We start from the raw sequence: 18,678 nt of genomic DNA, 5'->3' as shown, positions 1-18,678 counted from the left end.
TGATAACAAGTAATACATATACAGATCACATACAACAGTGAAAAATACTTGTATTTAAAATAACCTTTTCATGAAGATGCATAAACTTTAAATAAAAACATTTTCATAATGATGCATCTAGTTAAACATCAAAATTTTCATAAGCATTTTCATAAATATTTTCATGAACATTTTCGTAAACCTTTTCATATCCTCATAAACATATTCATATGAACAAGCATAACTGAAACCTCAACCTTTTACTTTTCCTCATTTCATAACATACATCCTTTCATCACGAGCATAAACAATTTCCCCTTTTATTGAATTTAGATCGTTAATTGTGACTTTTCTCATCCTCAAAAAGTCGATGGATCCATCTACATGTAATCACAGTACTGGGCGGCGGGGACATCAGTGACAATCTCTCGTCAACTGAGCCTTGGCCTATCCTCATCGAATGCAAATACGATCGTCGGGCTCCCTCTGGGGCCTTCTCCCATAAATGGGCTCCCTCTGGGGCCTTTTCCCTCACGATATCCCCATTCTTATCCTCATATCCTCAATAGTCACAATTACTTCACCTCTCCCAATGTTTCATATTTTCATTACTTTATAAAATCATGCATTTAATATCCTTTTTTTAAAAAAACAAGCATGCAACATATCTTTTAACGTTATCGTCTTATCATAAAAATCCATAATCATTTAAAATAACCATTTTAACATATTAAAAATCCACAAACCTTTAAATTGACATTTTAACATCAAACATTTAAAATAACATTTTGACATATTAAATCAAAAACATTTAAAATAAATATTTTGACATAAAAATCCCTAAACATATAAAATTACATAAACATTTAAAATAATCATTTTAACATATCAAATTCCATAAACATTCATAACCATTTAAAAGAATCATATTAGCACATAAAACAGCATTCAGGGCACTGCCATGAAGTTTACGAATTTTCGAACATAAAATTACCGTTTTACCCCTAGAGGCATAATTTTTCGTATTTATCTTTAGACCTCGAAACGACGTCCAAAATCATTCCAAACTTAACATATGACCTTAAAATACACCCATAAATATTTCTTAGATGTAAACTTATGCCCTCGACTAATTTCCCAAATCGTTTTTAAGACTTAGACGCACATCCCGGTTTTGACTCGTATGGACTCGAAACTTAACTAAGCTTTAACCAAAGGTTTTTAACACATAAATAAACCTTTTTTCAACAAAAATTAAGCCAATTAGAACCCATGAACAGCCTAGGATACCTACTGAAATTTTTCTCTTATTCTTTTGAAAACCCTAGCCACCCTAGCCTTGTAATTTTCGATCCTATTCCTCAAGCGAATCCACCAACCCCTACAATCCCTTTCTAGGACCATGACTGAAACCACAACATGCTTCTGAACAGAGCCTAACAACCCTAGGAGCCTCAGCCACTCAACATGTCACCTACATGCCCTACCCGACCATGCCCTTGCGTCCAGCCCCCTGACCTTTGAACCAGCCCTCGTGCAGCCTATTTATGACCATGGCTCTCACCTCTTAAGCCCCTGAACAAGCCCATAACAGCAACTAGAAGTTGCATGCTCTAGGGAGCCCTAGCCGACGAGTCCAAGCTTACAAGGAGTCTATTTTCGTTCCTATTCCTTCCCTATTTTTTCCAGCCCTTAAACACACACTTAGTTGCCCTTAAATGTGTGGAAAAACATCCCTTCCCATAACGTTATGATGGCAGCCCCTTTATGCATCATTAATTCAAGTTTTGAATCATAAAATCATGAGTTTTTGGCCATGGCATGAAAAAAAACGAAAATAAAATATGTGTATCATGTTTTTCATGCAAGGATAATTAAATACACATAATATGGTGTGAAAGATGTTTGAAAGAAATTTAAGGCGTGCCTTTGCGTATTTAACGCACGATTATTCGTTGAAGATTGAAGAACGACGACCCGAAGATCCTTGGCGTGAATTTTCTTGAAGGCTTCGAATTTTCTTCAAATTATAGGGTGTGTGTGCCGTGTAACTTGAAACAAAAGTGTTTGATATGTGATAGGAGAGTGGGCGTGAGTTTTTGGGGTTATGGGGTGGGTTTAATATATTATATAGTCAACTAAAAACACTAATTAAGCCTAGGCCCATTAGGAAAGTCATTTAGGCCCATTAGTGCTTAATTAAAATATTTAAAAGATTTAAAAATAATTTTGCTTAAACAAGTTTGTGAATTTATTAGTCGGGTTGCCAAAACGTTCGTATTTTTGTTGAAAAACCAACACAGATAAAATTTACGTCCCGGCGTATAAAATCACCACAAAAATCCCTTATTTTTAAAAATAATAAAAAGCCTCAATCATATTTTAAATAATTAAAAACAATTATTTAATAAAAACATTTTCTATTTTTCAGCCCTCGGTCTCCGTCCTCGATCGCAACTCGATTAACCTTTAAAAATATTTTTTAACGCAACCATGTAGAAAAATATATTTTAGACATGTCAAGATGCACAACAAAATTAATTTATGCAATTAAAATAATTAATTGAAATACATAAGGAATTTACATAAGGAATTTAATAACTCGTATCCCATAGTCATACCATGCTAGTATGGTTAGTAGTATTTTAATGAATTTAGACATAGCTACTGGTGAAAAAGTTTCTTCATAGTCAATTCCTTGTCTTTGAGTATAACCTTTTGCTACCAATCTTGCTTTGAAGGTCAATACCTTCTCACATGTCCCAAGCTTTCTTTTGAAGATCCATTTGTATCATATGTGAACGATTCCCTCAGGTGGATCCACTAATGTCCAAACTTGGCTTGAATACATAGAGTCTATTTCAAACTGCAGCCATTTGGATAAATCAGTATCAGATATTGCTTCTTTAAAGTTCATTGGATCACATCCAACACAAGGCTCATCATGGCTTTGTTCATGAAGAAGCGCATATCTAGCAGGTGGTCTAATAATCTTATCAGACCTTCTAGGTGTGTGTACTTCAACTACTCGCTGTTGGGGATTAGATTCAAATTCTACAGTTGAGGGAGTATCTTGAATTTCTTCAAGTTCTATCATCACACATTTTCTATCTAATAGAAACTCCTTCTCTAGGAAGGTGGCATCTCTTGAAACAAACACTTCTGCTTCATTGGGATGATAGAAATAATATCCAACAGAATTCTTTGGATATCCTACAAAGTAGCACAAAATGGATCGACTTTCCAATTTGTCTCTTACTTCCTGCTTTACGTAAGCAGGACATCCTCATATTCTTAAGTAAGAATATTTGTGAGTTTTTCCCATCCATATCTCATATGATGTTTTATCTACTGCTTTTTTTATGGACATTATTCAACAACATTGCCAAAGTTTCAAGCGTAAAGCCCCAAAAAGAAGTAGGCCATTTAGTGAATCCATCTTAGATCGAACCATGTCCATCAAAGTCCGATTACAACGTTCAGAAACACCATTCAGTTGTGGTGTCGCTAGTGGAGTCTACTGTGAGAGAATCCCATTCTCTTTTAGATAATCCGAGAATTCAGTACTTAAGTATTCTCCACCTCGATCAGATCGAAGTTTCTTAATACTTCTTTCTAATTGTTTTTCTACTTCTGATCTGAATTCTTTGAACATTTCAAAAGCTTCAGATTAGTGTCTCATCAAGTAGACATACACATACCTCGAATAGTCATCAGTAAATGTAATGAAATAGGATTGCCCATATTTTGAGCTAAGCTTAGCAGGCCACAAACGTTTGTGTCGATCAAATCCAGTATACCATGTGCTGGTTCCACGTTTCCCATAAAAGAAGCCTTGGTCATTTTTTCTTTTAGAAATGACTCACAAAAAGGTAGAGAATTTATGTCTGACAAGTCGAACATGCCTTCTCCCACTAGTTTGTGTATTCTTCTTTGGGAAATATGACCTAGTCTAGCGTGTCATATTTGTGTGGGATTTGGATCATCTAATTTTCTTTTGTTTGTTGTTGAAATCCTGTTTACTTGGACATTCACTTATCATTTCCAACATATTTCTTGCCCATATAATTTTTTATGTCCATTCTTCTTGCAGTAAAACAAATATGTTCTGACTTATCGGGATTTGGGGGCCCTTTAAGTGTCTTTCGGAGTTTGTCTCTTATTGGGCTTGTTTTTTTTGTAAGGGACAGAACGTTTCTTTCCATTACTTTGTGGGCTTCTTTTCGTTCTTGACAAGAAGCCCACTTGGAAACAACATTTTCCTCCTTTATGGTTGTTTCATAAGTCATAAGCATACTGAATAGCTAATCTATATTATTCAAATTGAAGTTCACCAAAAACCCGTCAAATAAGGAAAAGAATGACCAAAAATTGATGTCATGAATTAAATCGTTAGGAATCACTAATTTCAGGCTCACCACTTTCTCAATAAGCCCAATCATATTTACACCACGCTCATGGGCCAGAGCCCCATATTTCATGCGTATAGTAATGAGCCTTTTAAAAGTGATGTGCATCATTATACAAGTTTCATACACTATACAACTCTTGCATGTGTATTCAAATGTTAGCAGCATTCAAAATTTCCTCAAACTGTCTCTACTGTTCATTTGGCATAGAAGCAATCATATTACACTTTAGCTTACATATTATGGTCTCACCATCTTGCATGCATTGTCAATTCAGTAAGACTGACATTAACGTGTATGTCAATTTCTCTGAATTTAGAACAATATTTCCAGCCAGTCTTGAAAAATTAGATTTTGTTTCCTTGTAAATATCAAGAATGTATTACGTGACAATAAAAAATCTACTGATATGGAAACATAATAATGGTTGTTTATTATTTTAAAATAATTTTAAGATATAAAAGCTATGCAACCTCAACGTGTTTTGCCTCACGTTTAATAAGGACCCAATAATATTATGCCGTTTAATTTCACGTGTCAAACCGACCCATCAATATTGAATTGTAGTGGACGGTCGACATGAGTTCTCCCAATAATATGAGCCGAAGCCATGGGAGTTCCACTCAATTCACATCATATGTCCGGTGGAAAATCATAACTTTCCGACGTCCAGGCCTCCCCAATAGTATGAGTCAGACACTGTAGCGCCCTTACCTGAGCCACTACTAAACAGACTAATAAGCATGCAACATTAAAACTTAATAACAACAAGTAAACAGCGGAAACCAAATAAATTAATCATTTACAACCCAAATTAAAACAGAACAAACAACAGCAGTCTTAAAAATTAATACAACCATATCAAAAACATAATTCTGAACGAGAAAAAGATAAACCACACATAAAACCTCAACTGGATCACCACCGAAAACCCAACGGCTCTAGCCACTGCCCTGGTCTTCTGAACCGTCCAACCTAAGACCTGCCCCGTGGAATGGGGTGCCCAAGATGAAAACAAGGACGTGAGCGACAATCGCCCAATACGAGAATGTACGAGTATACAAACTGATATGATGCATGCGAAATGCAATATGCTCGGATATCAAGGATAAAGTCAAGAATATCATGCTCAGTCTAGAGGCGCCTGAGTGTGTAGTCTCTGATCTGCCCTAGGCATGTTTTGGCTCCCACACTCATCATCAAGACGTGGACCTACAATGTCCAAGTCATCAGAGCCCGCGGGTCCCGTCGGATACTGTAGCTCTCGATGCCCCATCGTCCACAATACAGAATAAGGCTGAGCGGCCCCAACAAACGAGGTACATCTCAAAAGATATCAGGCTCAACATGATATGTCATGCATAATATGCCAAAGCAGTAAAACATGTATAACGCAACACATAAATATGCAGCATATAAGTGTGTATACTACGCTTGGATATCTTAGTCAGTACATTACGTACCTCACTAAAACAATCTGACAGAAAGCTCTTAACCTAGACAATACCAACAATATGAAATCACTATCAAACAAGATTCTGAATTACCAAACATGCTATAAAGTTCCTCCTAAAGGCTTTAGGATTATACCTGCATCCGTTGTCAACCCGCTGATGATGTCTCGATCTCAGTTCACCGACCCCCCTCGAGTCGACACTAGCTCCGAAACTTCCCGACACCAAAGTGCCCTAGAACTGGCTAGAAAACCTAAGGTAAAAGACTAGAACTCTCTCTCTCTGAAGGATGCGGTGTAGGAAACAAAAGAATTCGGCTTCCATTTATAGGCTGCATCCGGGCTATTTCAGAAATCCGAATAAATCTTATCTGCCACGTGTCAGAATCTCATTCGTCTAGTTGGATTTCTTGAGATAACGTAATCGGAAGTAGATCGGGTTATCCATTTAAAATTCGGTGGATCAACCAGATTAATCCCAAATTATCAATTCGTTAATAATACTTAATTAACAAATCTTTAAATATCTCTTAATTAATACTTCATTCAAAATAAGAATTCGGGTCATTACATCCTCCTCTCCTTAAAAAGATTTGGTCCTCGAAATCAGAACTGAATTACAAAACAACTGAATAAAATACAACTCATGATTACAAAGATACAACTCAAAACAAATGCGGATACTCTGAGCGCATTCGACTCTCTAACTCCCAAGTTGCCTCTGCAGTATCTCGGCATTGCCATTGCACTAGAACAAGTGGAATGGTCTTGTTTCTGAGCTTTTTCTCTTTCCTACCCAGGATTAAAAGTGGCTGCTCGACATAAGTCAGGTCTTCTTCAAGTTGAACATCTGTCGGACCAAGAACGTGTGATTCATCTGCTACATATCGTCGTAGCAAAGATACATGAAAGACATTATGAATGCTAGACAGATACGGCGGCAAAGCCAATCGATATGCCAAATTTCCAACACATTCCAAGATCTCAAAAGGTCGTCCGATGAATCTTGGGGCTAATTTTCCCTTGAGTCCAAATCTCATCACCCTGCGAAAAGGTGAAACTTTAAGGAAAACTTTTTCCCCTGACTGAAACTGTAGAGGTCTACGCTTGGTATTTGCGTAACTCGATTGAAGATCTTGTGCAGCTTTAATTCTCTTCTTAATCAATTCCACTACGTCAATCGCTTGTTGCACTAATTCAGGTCCTTGCACTTGTCGTTCTCCTACTTCGTCCCAAAACAATAGAGTACGACAACGTCTAGCATATAATGCTTCAAATGGAGCCATACCAATGCTGCTGTGGTAGCTATTGTTATATGCAAACTCCACAAGCGGCAGATGATCATGCCATGCTGGTCCAAAATCCAAAGCACAAGCACGCAACATGTCTTCGAGTGTCTGAATAGCCCTCTCAGACTGACCATCGGTCTCTGGATGATAGGCAGTACTTAGACTAAATGTCGTTCCCAACGCTTTTTGAAAACTTCCCCAAAACCTTGAGGTAAAGCGTGGATCTCTGTCACTGACTATACTTGTTGGCTCACCATGATATTTAAGAATCTCTTGGATGTATAGTCTTGCCATCAGATCGAAACTATATTCCCGACTATACGGAATGAAATGTGCTGACTTAGTCATTCGGTCCACAATAACCCAAAAGGCATCACAATTCTTAGAAGACAACGTCAAGTGGGTGACAAAATCCATCGTCACATGCTCCCACTTCCACTCAGGGATAGGAAGATTCTGAAATAATCCTCCTGGTCGTCGATGCTCAGCTTTCACTTGCTGACAAACCAAACACTTGGCTACAAACTGGTAAACATTTTTCATCATACCTTTCCACCAAAACCTCGTCTTCAAATCCTTATAAATTTTCATGCTTCCAGGGTGGATACTCAACTTACTCCTATGGGCTTGAGATAAAATCTCGTCTCTTAATTCAGAATCTTCTGGAACTACGATTCTTCCTGACAGACACAAGGTTCCATCTATTTGGAACGCAAAGCCAGATGTGTTGTCTCCATTAGCTAACCTTGCTAACTTTTTCACTTTCCGGTCAGAAAACTGAGCTTCTCTGATTTTGGCATACAACTTCGGTTCAGATAAAATGCTTGTTACTCGAATGTGTTCCATTCCTTTCTTATGCCGGAAGTGAAATCCTAGAAAACAACAATCTTGGATTACACTTGATATGAAACTTGTCTGAAGTGAAGATAATATCACCTTTCGACTAAGAGCATCAGCTGTAAGATTCGCTGATCCTGGATGATACTTGATTTCGCAGTCATAATCCTTTAACAAATCCATCCATCTTCTTTGGCGCATATTCAACTCTGCTGGAGTGAAGATATACTTCAAACTCTTGTGATCTGTAAAAATCTCAAATCTCTCTCCGTAGAGATAAAGTCGTCAGATCTTCAAAGCAAACACAATCGCTACTAATTCCAGATCATGAACTGGATAATTCTATTCATGCTTCTTCAACTGTCTCGATGCATATGCAATCACATGACCATTCTGGGTTAAAACACACCCAAGTCCTTGAAGTGATGCATCAGTGTACACAATGTACCCTCCTGATCCAGATGGAAGAGCTTAAACTAGTGCAGTTGTCAAACGTTGACGCAATTCATTGAAACTATTTTCACAATCATGTGTCCATTCGAACTGCACATTCTTACATGTCAGCTGTGTCAATGGTTTGGCAATCTGAGAAAATCCTGAGATGAATCTCCGGTAATATCCTGCCAAACCTAGAAAACTTCTTATCTCTTGAGCTGATTCCGGTCGTGCCCAACTCAACACTCTTCGATCTTGCTAGGATCCACTGATATCCCATCTTTGGATATAACATGTCCTAAGAAGACTACTCCGTCGAGCCAAAACTCACACTTGTTCAACTTAGCATGCAGTTGGTGATTCCTTAAGGTTAGCAACACAATCCTTAAATGTTGTGCATGCTCTTCAATGCTACGAGAGTATACCAGTATGTCATCAATAAAGACAATGACAAACTGGTCAAGATACTCCTGGAATACTCGGTTCATCAAATCCATAAATACTGCTGGAGCATTCGTCAAACCAAACGGCATCACTAGAAACTCGTAATGCCCATACCTTGTTCGAAATGCAGTCTTGGGGATATCACGTTGATGAACTCGAAGTTGATGATACCTATACCGTAAATCGATCTTCGAGTACACTGAAGTTCCTTGCAGTTGATCAAACAAGTCATCAATCCGTGGTAACGGATATTTATTCTTGACTGTTACTCGGTTCAACTGTCTATAATCTATGCAAAGCCGCATAGACCCATCCTTCTTTTTAACGAACAACACTGGTGCTCCCCAAGGAGACACACTGGGTCTAATGTACCCCTTGTCCAGAAGATCTTGTAACTGTTGCTTCAACTCTTTCATCTCCGTTGGTGCCAATCTATAAGGCGCTCTGGAGATAGGTGCGGCTCCTTGTACCAACTCTATCTCCGCTTCCACTTCCTTCTCCGGAGGAAATCCAGGAATCTCATCGGGGAAAACATCAGGAAATTCATCGACAACTGGAATGTTCTTCACGTCGATCACATCTTTCGATATGACAAAAGCATAAATGAGGTATCCTTCTCCTCCTTTCGCTAAAGCCCGTTGTGTCTTTATAGCAGACACTACTGGCATTGGAGGTCGAGCTCCATCAGCGAAAAACCAATTCTCGTCTCCTTCTGGACGAAATTGAACGAGACGTTGATAACAATCTACCGTCGCTTTATACTTAGTCAATAGGTCGATTTCCATAATACAATCGAAATCTTTCATAGCCAATATCATCAAATTGGCAGGCAAGTATTTTCCCTCAAACTCTAACAAACAGTCTACTACAAGTCGCTTAGCTAAAACCTCTTGTCCCATCGGTGTAGCCACCGACATCAAAACATCTAATGACACGTAGGGTAGTTTATGATTCTTAACAAACATGGATGCTATGAATGAATGCGATGCCCCAGTGTCAATTAATACATATGCAGGAATACCACATAACATAAAATTACCTGCAATGACTCTCTCGTTTTGCTCCTCAGCTTGTTCTTGGTTTAGGGCAAACACTTGCCCTTGAACTCGTGGACGTTGCTGAGATCCTTGTGATATTCCAGCACGATGAGAACCTTGAGCAGGAAAACCTTTCTGTTGCACAGTGGCCTCAGACTGTTTTTCACTGTAAGACCCTGCCATAGAACCTCTGCCTACACTCTGATTTTCCAAATTAGGGCAATCCCTCTTCATGTGACCAAAACCACCACAGTTGAAACAAGCACCTGTTACTTTTCGACAATTCTCCATCTGGTGATTGCCTCCGCAGTGGCCACATTGCAGCTGTGATATCCAAGCTTCGTGAACGGTACAGTTTAAGATTTCATATGTTTATTGACTACTTGGTCAAGTTTAAGTATGGTGTTGATGTTAAGAATTTCAGTATTGTTGATAGATGATGTGTAGTTATATCGTAGCGGCGTTACGATTAAATTCATGATAATTTGTATGTTGAGCCAATTGGTATGAGATTAATTGGAGTGGTTAGACAAGACATAAAGGTGTAACTTTCATGTTTTGAGTTTTGTTCAAATCATTGTGGAAGACAAGCCAAAAGCGCCCCGAAGTTGTCGTGGGTGTGTCGTCATTCCTCCAGTGACACATGTTGGGAGATTGAGTATAACTCTTTACTTAGACCTTCAAATGACATTAGTCCAATTGGAGATGCAAGCTAAGACATATAGCTACAAATTTTATGTTTACCACTTTTTCAATTTATGACAGAAAAAGACGTTTCAGAGGCGATCTTTGAGGCTGCTGCGCGTAGACCGGCGCCCGAGCGGTAAGAAATGACCGCCCGAGCGCCACCGGTTCCAAAAATTTGGTCTTGGACAGTATGGTCCGCACTAGGGCGGTAGTTTATGACCGCCCGAGCGCCCAGCACAGTACAAAAAACATGTTTTGGGTATTTTAAGGCATAAAATTGAGTGAGACTCTTATTTTTCTAATTTCCCTTCTCTTCATTTCTCTTCTCCATCGATTTAAAGGCTAGGGTTCTTCATCATCTTCTTCTCCTTTCTTTTAATCAAGCAATAAATCTTCAATCCAAAGTTGAAACTTCATCTTTTTAGTGAAAGGAGCAAAAGTAAGTGGTTTTCCATTTTGTTCTTGAGTTATTGTAGATGGTGAAGTTATGGGATGATAGTTGTGATTGGTATAATGGATTAAATGGTCATTTAAGGTTATTATTTGGGTATTGATGGTTAGTTATTGGGTTTGTTGTTGTAGGATCAACTTCATGGTTTAAGAAACAAAGTGCTCCAAGTGTAGTAAGTGGAATTCATTCCTTGTGCTCACATGAAGTATATGTATTGTATTTCAATGGTTTTAACGTGCTATTCCCTTCCACTCGATTCATGTTATGTATGGATACACTTTGTTGTATATTAGAGGCTTTTATATGTCTCAATTATATAAAAGGGAGTGCCAAAGAAAAGAGTATTCAAAGTGTTTGTTTTAATGTCCAAAAGAGAGTTCAAATGATTTATTGAATTGATAAATAGATAGTCAGAGATTGCATGCAATTAGTTGATCAACGACCATAGGCTTATATCCCGACAGAGTAATCGTTTTATATCGATGGAAGGAAGAAAGATATTTTGTTAGCATTTTGACATGATCAATACAAAATGATATTTTGTATTTTGATACAACACTTTATTGATCATGTATATACTATTGGTTATATATATTGAAAATGTATTTATGTCAAGAGAATTTTTAAATCCTTCTTTTCTTTAAGTAAATTTTAAATTTCGCTGTTATTTCATGAAATCGGTCAAGGGTGTTACATTAAGTGGTATGAGAGCAACGTTCTTCGGACCAATGCATATGACCTCGTCTACTTTCAACAGTTTGGGTATGTTTTTTCCTACATCTATTTATTGTTATTAGTTGATATGTATTATGTGAGCACATTATAGGATTTAATGCCTCCCAAGAGAAAGGTTTCAGAGGGTGAGGATTGTTCCTCATCGAGAGTTGTCGACGAGTTCGGCAAATTACTGAAAGAGCAAGCCAAGGTTCACAGTGAACAGATTCAACAGTTGCTCTGTTTTCAAGGTTCAGGTCATGGTAGAGGCAAAGGAAGAGGCCAAGTGGTTCAAGCGGTTGGGACTGATGGGATCTTTACTGCTTTTAAGAGGATGGATGCCCCTGAGTTTGCAGGAAGCACTGATCCATTGGTGGCTGTAGAGTGGATTAAAGCACTTGAGGCGATATTTGATCATCTCAAGTATGAAGACAAGGATAGAGTTGGTTGTGCAGTATTCATGCTAGTCAAAGCTGCACGTATTTGGTGGAATGCCACCAAGGTAGGTGTTGATGTTCCGTCATTAAAGTGGCTAGATTTCACAGATCTCTTTTACGACAAGTATTTCTCGGATGCACTTCGAGCCCGGAAGGTGACCGAGTTTTTAGAGCTTCGCCAGGGAGATATGAATGTTGGCGAGTACATCTTGAAGTTTGAGGAGTGTTGTCTGTTTGCCCCATATATTGCCTCAAATGACAAAGACAAGGGTGCGCATTTTATTAGAGGACTTCGAGCAGAGATCAGGAGGGACATCAATATGTCTAATGTGGTGACATTTAAAGAGATTGTGGCTAAAGCATTGTTAGCCGAGCAAGATGAGAAGGATATTACTTGAGAGAGACAGGAGAGGCAGCAGGCTATTGCTCAAAGAGGTCAGGGTTCGAGCCAAAGAGGAAAAGGCAGTTACAAGGGTAAAGGCAAGATAGAGCCGAGTTCTAAAGTACCGGCAGTCCCATTTGATCCAGAGAAGCCGTTGTGTCCTAAGTGCAGTAAGCCTCATAGGAGTGAGTGTAGGTTTGGTACTCACACGTGCTACCGGTGTGGTACTGCAGGCCATATCACCAAGGACTGTCCGAGAGGATCAAGTAAAGAGAAGGTGCAGGGTAGCATCTTCACCATGACGAAGGTAGGTATAAACCCTGATTCATCTCTAGCACTATCTTAATTTCAGGCAGAGTAGCTACGACACTGATTGATACAGGTGCTACTCATTCTTTTATGTCTGAATTATTTTTGAGATCTTTGGGTTTAGTTCCTTCTGTTCTTCCCCTCCAATTTAATGTTGCATTGCCTTCTAGAGATGTGTTATGCCCGATGTCAATTATGTATGCGTGTTCTGTTCAAATTGATGAGCGAGTGGTTTATGCCGATTTGATTGTTATTCCGATGGTTGCGTTCTATATTATACTTGGAATGGATTGGCAATCAACTTATCGTGCAGTGATTGATTGTGTTGCCAAGACGATGAAATTTGCAGATGATGAAAATAAGGAAGGTATGCTCGCCAGTGCAGGTACTTTGCGGGTCCTTCCTTTTATTTAATGTCTAGAGGCTAAGAAGTTGTTGTTTAGAGGTTGTGATGGGTTTTTGGCTTCGATTGTTGATACGAATAGAATTGTGAAGTTGAATATTGACGATATTGATGTTGTGAGAGAGTTCCCTGATGTATTTGAGGATGATGTGCCGGGTTTACCGCCGGACAGAGATGTAGAGGTTACGATCGATCTAGTCCCCGGAACGGTTCCTATTTCCAAAGCTCGGTACAGAATGGCCCCAACAGAGATGAAAGAATTGAAGACGCAGTTGCAGGATCTATTCGATAAAGGTTTTATACGGCCGAGTTCTTCGCCTTGGGGAGCTCCAGTCCTCTTTGTCAAAAAGAAAGATGGGTCTTTGCGGCTGTATATTGATTACAGAGAAATTAATAAATTGACGATCAAGAATAAATATCCGTTGCCACGGATAGACGATCTTTTGGACCAACTGCAGGGGGCTACAGTGTTTTCGAAGATTGATCTGCGATCTGGCTATTACCAGTTGAAAGTTAGGGAGTCTGATATCCCTAAGACGGCGTTCCGTACCACGTATGGTCATTACGAATTTCTTGTTATGTCGTTCGGTCTGACTAATGCTCCTTCCGTCTTCGTGGATCTTATGAACCTGGTGTTCAAGCCGTATTTGGATAGCTTTGTCATTGTTTTCATCGATGATATATTGATCTATTCCAAGACCAGAGAGCTTCATGCAGAGCACCTCAGAGTAGTTCTTCAGTTGTTGAGAGATAAAATGCTGTATGCTAAGTTGAAGAAATGTGAGTTCTGGTTGGAGCAGATTTCTTTCTTGGGCCATATTGTCTCGAGAGATGGTATATCAGTTGATCCAGCAAAAATCGAGGTGATACAGAAGTGGCCTATCCCTACTACTGTATCAGAGGTACGCAGTTTTCTTGGTTTGGCGGGTTATTATCGTCGTTTAATTTCAGATTTTTCAAAAATTGCCTTGCCTTTAACAAATCTGACGAGGAAAACTGTGAAGTTTAAGTGGTCCAATGAATGCCAAAGTGGGTTCCAGGAGTTGAAGGATAGGTTGACGACGGCTCCGGTACTTGCACTGCCCTGTGGTGCAGAGGACTTTGTTGTTTATACCGATGCGTCGAAGAAGGGCCTTGGTGCAGTACTGATGCAACATGGTAAGGTTATAACTTATGCTTCTTGTCAGTTGAAAGACTACGAGAAAATTATCCTACGCATGATCTGGAACTGGCAGCTGTGGTATTCGCCCTGAAAATCTGGAGACACTATTTGTATGGCGAAAAGGGTGAAATTTTCACGGACCACAAGAGTTTAAGGTATTTGTTTACACAGAAAGAACTCAATATGCGACAGAGACGGTGGTTAGAGCTTGTCAAAGATTTTGATGTGACGATTAGTTACCACCTGGGAAGGCGAATGTTGTAGCGGATGCATTGAGCGGTAAGTCAAGTTCCTCTTTGAGTTCTATGATCCAGAAGTCGTTGTTGTTAGACTTGCAACGAGAAGCGATAGCTTTGGTAGTATCGGGAACCATTGCTCGCTTTTCAGCGTTAATCATTCGGGCTACTTTGACGGACATGATTCGTAGAGAGCAAGCCAATGATGTACAGTTGACAGAGATGAGAGCCAGAGCAGAAGAGAGAAGTAATTCAGAGTTTGGGATGAATAGAGATGGTTTGATGACATTCAGAGGCCGTATATGCATTCCTACGGGTGATGATATTCGGCGAGACGTTTTGACAGAGGCTCATACCGTGCCATACTCGATACATCCAGGTAGTACCAAGATGTATCAGGATCTTCGAAGACTCTATTGGTGGCCTGGTATGAACAAGGACATTGCCATGTTTATTTTTCAGTGTTTAACTTGTCAGCAGGTGAAAATCGAACACCAGAGACTTGCTGGGACGTTGCAGTCATTGCCGATTCCTCAATGGAAATGGGAGCACATTACAATGGACTTCGTGATTGGACTTCCTAGAACGCAGAAAGGCTATAACTCTATTTGGGTTATCGTTGTTCGGTTGACGAAGTCAACGCATTTTCTCATAGTCAAGACGACGTATTCCATGAACCAGTATGCCGAAGAGTACATAGCTGAGATTGTCAGACTTCATGGTGTTCCTGTGTCGATCGTCTCTGATCGTGACCCTAGATTTACTTCAGAGTTTTGGAAGAGCTTACACAGAGCCTTGGGTACACGGTTAGCATTCAGTACAGCATATCATCCTCAGAGCGACGGTCAATCGGAGAGAGTTATTCAGATTTTGGAGGATATGCTCAGAGCTTGTACTATCGACTATCCTGTTAACTGGGATTCCAAACTGCCTCTTGTTGAGTTCACGTACAATAACAGCTACCAGGCGACGATTGGCATGGTACCGTATGAAGCACTTTATGGCAGAAAATGTAGATCCCTCTTGTATTGGGACGAGATTGGTGAGAGAAAAATGTTGGGTCCAGAGTTGGTCCAACAAACAGCTGATGTTGTTGCTGTTATTCAAGAAAGGATGAAGACAGCACAGTCAAGACAGAAGAGTTATGCTGATGTAAGACGAAGGCCGTTGCAGTTTGAGATTGGCGATCACGTGTTCTTGAAGATTGCACCTCTTAAAGGTGTGATACGGTTTGGCAAAAAAGGAAAGTTGAGTCCAAGATTCATTGGCCCATTTGAGATCTTGGACAGAGTCGGTGATCGAGCTTACAGGTTAGCCTTACCGCCAGATCTTGATAGAGGTCATAATGTTTTTCATGTCTCCAAGCTCAGGAGGTATATTGCGAATCCTTCCCATGTTCTTCGTCACGAACCATTGGATTTGACGCCGAATTTGACGTATCAAGAGATTCCAGTCCAGATTCTGAATCACAAACTTAAAGTATTGAGAAACAAAGAGATCCGCATTGTTAAAGTCCTTTGGAGGAATCAATTGATTGAAGAAGCCACGTGGGAACCAGAAGATGAGATGAAAGAAAAATATCCTGAACTTTTTGCTTAGTGACGTCAATTTTGGGGACGAAATTTCTTTAAGGAGGGGAGATTGTAATATCCAAGCTTGGTGAACGGTACAGTTTAAGATTTCATATGTTTATTGACTAATTGGTCAAGTTTAAGTATAGTGTTGATGTTAAGAATTTCGATCTGTGATTCATAGTATTGTTGATAGATGATGTGTAGTTATATTGTAGCGGCGTTACGATTAAATTCAATATAATTTGTATGTTGAGCCAATTAGTATGAGGCCAATTGGATGGTTAGATAAGACATAAAGGTGTAACTTTCATGTTTTGAGTTTTGTTCAAATCATTGTGGAAGACAAGCCAAAAGCACCCCGAAGTTGTCATGGGTGTGTCGTCGTTCCTCCAATGACACATGTTGGGAGATTGAGCATAACTCTTTACTCAGACCTTCAAATGATATGAGGCCAATTGGAGATGCAAGCTAAGACATAGAGCTAAAAAATCGAGTTTTGTACAAAAAAACGTGTTTTGGGTGTTTTAAGGTATAAAATCGAGTGAGACTCTTATTTTTCTCATTTCCCTTCTCCATCGATTTAAAGGCTAGGGTTCTTCATCTTCTTCTTCTCCTTTCTTTTAATCAAGCAATAAATCTTCAATCCAAAGTTGAAACTTCATCTTTTTAGTGAAAGGAGCAAAGGTAAGTGGTTTTCCTTTTTGTTCTTGAGTTATTGTAGATGGTGAAGTTATGGGATGATAGTTGTGATTGGTATAATTGATTAAATGGTCATTTAAGGTTATTATTTGGGTATTGATGGTTAGTTATTGGGTTTATTGTTGTAGGATCAACTTCAAGGTTTAAGAAACCAAGTGCTCCAAGTGTAGTAAGTGGAATTCATTCCTTGTGCCCACATGAAGTATATGTATTGTATTTCAATGGTTTTAACGTGCTGTTCCCTTCCACTTGATTCATGTTATGTATGGATACACTTTGTCGTATATTAGAGGCTTTTATATGTCTCAATTATATAAAAGAGAATGACAAAGAAAAGAGTACTCAAAGTGTTTGTTTTAATGTCCAAAAGAGAGTTCAAATGATTTATTGTATTGATAAATAGATTGTGAGGCCCGGGGCCGAAGAGGGCGGGGGGTGATCGCCGGTGCCATGAGGTTGCACGGACAATGAGCGGCTCCTGGCAGGCTTCTAGGCGGAGGGAACATGAATGAACCGATCTTACACCGGAAAGAGAGGGATTCCGAGACTGTTCAATGTAATGGACTGTACAGTTGAAGAGGGCTTAATAGAGGTGATATGTACTACTCATACCACGAAGGTGCATTTTATTTTCGGTATCTCATCACATAAAAACTCCAAAGTTAAGAGGGCTTGACTTGGGAAAATTCTGGGATGGGTGACCTCCTGGGAAGTTTCTTATGGTGCGTGTGAGTGAGAACATAAGCACGCTGGAAAGACTCGTCTTGGTACAGTGAGGACAGTCATTGAATCTGGGGCGTTACAGTTGGTATTAGAGCAAAGGTCCTGTATAGGGTTGTGCCACCATCAGTGCCGGGAAGATCAGTCGTCAAGCCTCAAATTGTATGTTTACTTGCTTTATATGATTTAATATGTTGTTACCTACATAAGTACATGAATTATATGTTTACGTCACATGTTTTATAGTATTATGGGGATATATGATTTATATGCTTTAGAATTTTTATACGTGAAATAAGAAATTATTTGATTTCAACGCTTGTTGGTTTTGGGGTGGAATTGGATTATGTTGATTTTTGGGTTATAGTATTGACGTTCTACTTTTTGGGCTATAAGTTAATTGTGAATATTATGAATGTTTTTTAGACACGTAGATTTTCTAAGAAACTATTTATGATTCGTGGTTACTAGTTGAATTAATTTTTGGGAATTACTCATAAGTAATAATTATTCGAGGATTGTAATAACTATTTGGGACATGTTAGAGTCAATTAAATTATGAAAATGTCAAAAACGGGAAATTTTACGTCCAAGGGTATAACGGTCTTTTTACACCTATAAATTAGTAAACGTCATGGCAGTGCCCTGAATGCTGTTTTATGTGCTAATATGAGTATTTTCTATAGTTATGGATGTTTATGGAATTTTAAATGTTAAAATGATATTTTAAACGTTTATGGGATTTTATAAGTTAAAATGATATTTTAAATGTTTAGGGATTTTTATATGTTTATGATTTAATATGTCAAAATGTTATTTTAAATGTTGTGAGGTTAAAATGATTATTTTTAAATGTTTATGAAATGTTCATGATTAAATTATGATTTTTAAATGTCTATGGGATTTTTTATGATTTAAGGAAGACATTTAAAATACATGTTGCATGCTTGGTTTCAAAAAAAGAAAATGTAATGCTATTCATGATTTTTCTAAAGTGATGGGAATGAAAAACGTTGAAGGA

The 18,678-nt window shown here is 38.7% G+C and overlaps 1 protein-coding gene across 1 annotated transcript in view; it reads right to left on the bottom strand.

Moving 5' to 3' along the window:
• LOC140975323 (polygalacturonase-like) overlaps nt 1–18,043 on the bottom strand; it is a 63,861-nt gene extending 45,818 nt beyond the window's left edge. The window contains exon 1 of the mRNA XM_073438984.1: nt 18,032–18,043. The gene's annotated coding sequence lies outside the window, so the exon portion shown is untranslated. The remainder of the gene's footprint in view (nt 1–18,031) is intronic.
• Nucleotides 18,044–18,678: the final 635 nt, after the last annotated feature.

This window comes from Primulina huaijiensis, chromosome 4 (genome assembly GCF_012295235.1).
Source record: "Primulina huaijiensis isolate GDHJ02 chromosome 4, ASM1229523v2, whole genome shotgun sequence".
Lineage (NCBI taxonomy): Eukaryota > Viridiplantae > Streptophyta > Magnoliopsida > Lamiales > Gesneriaceae > Primulina > Primulina huaijiensis.
This window is presented reverse-complemented; position numbering and strand designations above follow the sequence as displayed.